This window comes from Alnus glutinosa, chromosome 9, assembly GCF_958979055.1.
Source record: "Alnus glutinosa chromosome 9, dhAlnGlut1.1, whole genome shotgun sequence".
Classification (NCBI taxonomy): Eukaryota; Viridiplantae; Streptophyta; class Magnoliopsida; order Fagales; family Betulaceae; genus Alnus; species Alnus glutinosa.
In genome coordinates, this window is record NC_084894.1 from 20,428,251 (window position 1) to 20,434,250 (window position 6,000).

Here is a 6,000-nt window from a genome sequence, read left to right on the forward strand (position 1 = left end):
GTGTATCATAACTCCCTGAGTTGGAGCGCAATTTGAAACTAGTTACTTACTTTTTGAAAATCAATGTTGGCTCCTTAACTTTTTTTGTGAATTTGAAATAGGTCATTCCTTCCATTTTCGCAACTTCCGTTAGTGTCACGTCAGCCTTTTTGCCACACCACCTTAAAATATTATTTTTTTAAATAATTTTATTTAAAAAGAAAAAAGAAAATGAAGGGTTGGGGGTGGTTGCCAGTCCCCCTTGGGTTGGGGGAGGGGGTGGCTGGGCGGCCACTCTCAGGGCATAGGTTTATGTTCTGATTTAACTTTATTTTTTGACAGGTTATGGGGAATGCTAATGCTTTGATGCAATATGATGACTAGGTTGTGCTGGTGGATTAAGGATATGATTTTTCAACAATCTACCCAAAAGCATCTAGCTCCTGGCAAGAAATCACAAGAATCAATTCAAGCATAAAGCTCTTGGCACAAAAGCTACGACCTTTAAAAACAAGTTGGTTGTTGTCTCTTCCAAATCCCTCTTCTTTTTCCTTTAGTTGTCGGAGACACAGTTCAGCCCAATTCTGATACAAGTCAAATGTGTCTTGACACACAAAACTCAAGATATAGAGATTTGCTCCGAGGGCTTTGTGACAATGGGGGGAGCAAGCATCACAACATTAGGAAATAAATGAACACCATGAAGCTTACCATGAGGCACCAAGAGATTTGTAGACAACAATCAATAGCTAGATATCTCTCTTCCTTACAGACCCAGCATAATTTTGTTTCTTCTATATACCATATCGCCAGGCATATCTAGATTTATCACTCAATTTGTTAGTATTTTATATAGGCTACATTCTGGATAAACAAAAATACTTTATGTAATGGTTGCAATTTAACAAGATGGTCGGTTTTCAAATTTAGAATCTTCATGTATTCAGACAATGTACAAATCAAAGCATGCGACTGACCATAAGCATCTTGAAGATATTCATGAAGAGTCCTTGCAAATTCCAAGGTAAATGAATCCATCAAAAACCCCTTCAGGTGGAAGATCTGGTTGGAAAGCGTTCACGATGGGCTTCGTATCAGAGTTAAATGTATGACTACTGCAAAAGGGTATGTGAGTACGAGTGTCTTGTAACTAGCTTTGTTTTTGGATAGTGGATTTTCCGGGTTTGGCTACCCTGGAGTGGTTTTTCTCTTCACATAGTTTCTACTTCGTAACAAATATCTTGTCTTATTTAAAATCTGCATTTAAGATATTTGTTTGCATACAAACACACACACTTGGTTAAATTAAAAGTCAATAATTATTTTCAATTGGTATCAGAGCAGGTTACACATGTGTTTTAGATTTATTTCTTGAGTGTGATCCATGACTTCTTCTAACATAAATCTTCCTGAGTTCTCTGAAGATGATTTTTATGATTTCTCTAAAGATACCCTTTTGATAGGTAAACTCTTTAAGAAATCCAATAAAGAGCTCAAGAAGATTAAGTAAGAAAAAGAGTCTTTGATTTTACAATTATCTGAATTACATGTTTTGATTGACTTTTTGAAATCTGAGAATACTATGCTTTTTGATACTGTTGATGCACTAGAGAATAAATTAAAAGAATAAGAGGATCTCTTGGAAAAATTCTCTAGTAATAATTTGAAAATCATGCTTTATATTCATATAGATATTTCTAACAAGCATGGTTTAATTGTTAATAATTTAAGTACTTCTACTTCACATGCTTCTGATTCTAAATTAGATTCTATTGATATTAAGGCTGTGATAAAAGATACAGCTTATTTAGATAAATCTTGTTTAACTAATCATGTGATGCCTAACTGGAATCAGGAATACAATGTAAGTTCATTCCTAAGTGTCATAATTGTGGGAAGATTAGTCATATTAGGCCAAATTGTTATTTGTTGAAATCCCACAGGCCTTGGATTAAGCAGGATGCTCTGAGGAAAAGTGAAGTTGAAGATTCTTCCTCATCAAAATATGTCCCTCCTCATAGGAGACATATAAAAGGTAAGGGCAATATTGTTTGCAAGAATGCTAACCATATTTTTGCAGAGAAAGTCAAGCAGCATTCCAACAAAAGAAGTCGAAGGTTCAGAAGGAGCTGCCAACAAGAGCTACATCAGACACTCTACCTCTAACTACATTCTAGGCTCCATGGCATCAGCAGCGACAGCTGAAGTTGGTTCTTGCCAATCAGAGTGGCAAATCAAAGAAGAATAATTCAAGGCGCTTCAAGAGAAAGCCGCAGAAGCCCATTAGCAACTATGGCTATGAAGGGTTGCTGAGTCTAATGCAATGTATGCTAAGAAGAATGGACAACATGAACAAAACCTTCAAACCACCGTCACGGGTCAAGCAGGTATGGGTCAGGAATGATGAGACCATTCACCCCTTGAGGGGGAGTGGACTCACCTAGTAGAGGTGAAGTCTTACCATGCCTAGGATTTTAGTTCCTAAATCCTAATGCATGCCAGGTATGTTTTGCATTGCATAGTTTATCATGTCATATCCTATACATGCCTTGCATTCTATTTGAGGAACCATTTATTCTATCCCCATATTTTCTCTTGTTGTCTTGAGAAATTCCTGCATATATTTTTTTTTTGGATAACAGTTAAAGCACGTTAGGCGGCTGCTTTTTTGTCTTGGTATTTCTAAACTTCTTTTCCTGAGGACATGTTTGATTTTACCTTACATGCTGGGACTAGATGTTATTTCATTTTCCATAAGCATTTCCTTGTTGTTTTTTTATTTTATTGTTTTCAACAAAAAAAAAATATTGGGGGAGAAGATGCAGAATTTTTATTTTTTTGAGAGTTGTTTTTCAGATATTGTATATGTTTTTGTCTGATATCTCAGTTCATTGTGCATTAATTGAGTATGTTTATATATAATTGAGAGTTTATGTCTGATATTTGCTAAGTTTTCCTGTGCATCTTAATACTAGATAGTTGTTTTTCTCACGCAATGAAAAATTGTGCACTATCCAAAGCTCCCCTAAGGTACATTTTTGCTCTTTAACTTTTAGCTTCTGGAAATTCTAATGAAAGATATTTTTTTGCTAAGATGGTCAAATTGACTAACTCGCAAGTTGAACCTAGAACCCATAAATTCTAGCATTCTTTATAGGTTGCAGCACCAAGTGATAAAAAGCATTCAATCGAATAAAAACAGATAAATAAAAAGATCCACTGCTTGCTAAATCTGTTCTTGATATTGTCCCTATAGAAACAGTCAGTGGCCAAATCATTGCGAAAATAGACGATCACTAAAGGACTTTGTAAAAGAAAATGTGTTGCAGCTTAAGGGAAGTGTATCAGATAAGGGTGGCTAGGCCCTAGTAAAATAAGGTTTGACTTTTGACTGATCTAACATTTATTTTCTCTCTTCTCTAGAAAATTCAGGTGATTTAGGTCATTTCAGTGAAATTCATACATTTTTGAGAAAGCCTTCACACACACACATGCATTGCTTGAGTTAAGTTTTCTATTGAAAAATGTCTATCTGCAGGGAAATGTTTGTGCTTATTGAATCTTAACTCTCAATTATATCTTGGGATATTGTTGATATACTAATTGAACTGAGATATCAATGTTATATACATGCATGCTCTGGAAATTACTTGGGAAATATTTTCTGCTCTTTTTTTTTTTTTTTTTTTTTCTCTTTTTCAGATTTTTTGTTTGAAGCGTCAGGACGGTGTGTTTCGGAACGTCTGGATGGTGCTCCTGTTTGTCTGAACGGTGGTTCTGGCTGTCCGGACGGTAAGGTTAATTTGTCTGGACATCCATTCTTCTTGTCCGGACGGGCATGTTTTTGCAATCTCCTACGTGGCATTCCGTCAGGACGTCACTTAAGTTCCATCCGAACAGTGAACCCTGTAGGGCTAAATCGCATTCTCCCTGGCATCGCACGTCACTTTCTCCTCTCTTTTGGTTCTTTTTGTCGTCTTGTGCATTTTTTTTGTACTTTTTATGCATACTTCTTAAGTGCACGTGTCATCTTTGCAATTTATCTCCAACCCATGTATGTTTTTATACTCTTTTACTAATTTATTTTAAGTTTTTATGCTTAGAATAGTTTGTTTTTGGATTTCTATTATTTTGAGTTTAATATGTAGTATTGCTCAAAATTCTTTATTATTTGGGTTGAGATTTTGCATATCTGGTTCTTGATATTATTTGGGTTGTGTTTCTTGCTGTTGTAATTTTTGGGATAGTCCATTTTACGGCCATTATAATGCCCAAATTTTTTAGACTAACAGATATTAATACTTTCATAGACCTGTTTCTATGATTGTTTTTAGTCCAGGAATTATGTCTTCAGACGACTCTCCTCCCCGAGTTAGGCAGAGAACTAAAGAGTCAGATGCGGATAGGTTGCACCGCATGCACTCACGACAGGTCCTATCAGAGCCGAATCTTCTCCGCGCCGATCTGAGAGATCCAGTGCTGCTTCTCATCGTTCAGATGCTTCTGGAGAACAATTAGGAGTATTTGTACAACTGTGTTTGCCCGGCTTTTCCCAGACTGGTACGAGAATTTTATGGCCACATGATCGTCATTCAGGACGATGATCGAGGACTGATCATGCAGACTATTGTTAGAGGCCAGACAATTCTGATTGACCCCCAGTTTATCAGTTCTGTGATCGGGGTCCCTATTCTCCTTGTCTCAGGCGTTCCTTTCCCTGCTGGTGATGAGGCACCCAGCATTAACTTTCTTCATGATTTCTTTGGGACGAGACCACAAAGAGAAGACAAGTCCCACTCCCAGATCAACATCGGTGCATTTGCTCCTATGCACCGATTTTTAACAACAGTGGTTCTGACAAACCTTTGGCCTCAAGCTCATCGAAGTGAGTTTACTCTTAAGAAGGCCACCATTTTTTATGCCATAGTGATGTGAACTCCTTTTTGCTTGTGCAAGCACATATTGCACACTATGCTAGAGGTTCGCGATGAGAAGAACACGAGTCTGTCTTTTGGGTGTTTGATCACTCAAATTTGTCTTCAGGTCGTGACAGATATTTCAGACTACCTGCTCACAGATCCCAGATCCCTTTGGCATACAGACTCTCATGAAGTCTAATGCTCAGTTGTGGCACGAGGCTCAAGGCGGTGTTCCTCAGCCTTCACTAGTTCCCCCACCAGTAGCTGCATCATCATCCCAGGCTGTGCCCCCTACTTTTGATATAGAGGCTGCATTTACTCAGCTAATGTCATCCATGGGAGCTCTCCAGCATGAAGTTAATCTTATTGGAGAGTGTGTTGAATAATGTCAGATTGACATCAGGGAGTGCCTGTAGTACCATCACCCCAAGCCTGATGATGAGGACTAATTTTATTTTATTTTTGTTCTTTTTGTTGTTTGATTGTATGTAAACAATTTTAAATTTGTGCTGACATTTTGGTGTAATTATTAAAACACTTATAGTTTTAATTAATACTTTGTTGACCTTTTGTCATTGTGTGACAAAAAGGGGGAGTATTTTTTGATTTTTAGATCGAGAATGTATTTCCAAACCGGTTAAGTGTTTTTGTCCCAGAATGGCCAAATGGAGAGTTTGTTAGTATTTTATATTGGCTACATTCTGGATAAATAAAAACATTTTATGTAAAGGTTGCGATTTAACATGATCGTCGGTTCTTAAATTCAGAATCTTCATGTATTCAGACAATGTACAAATCAAAGCATGTGACTGATCACAAGCATCTTGAAGATATTCATGAAGAGTCCTTACAAATTTCAAGGCAAAACAACCGGTTCTTGTGCAATCGTCCGGATGGGCCTTTGAAGGCATACGGACGCCACTCAGGGTCCAGCAGATAACGATGAAGACTTCCGGACGTCAGAGCAACACTGTCCGGATGCTAGATCAATCAGTATTTAACAAGGAGTTGGATTTCAGAAGTCGACGTTGTTAGGAAGTCTTTGCAAGCCGTCTAGATGACGTGGCAACACGTACGAACGATGTCTAGTATTTCAGAATAT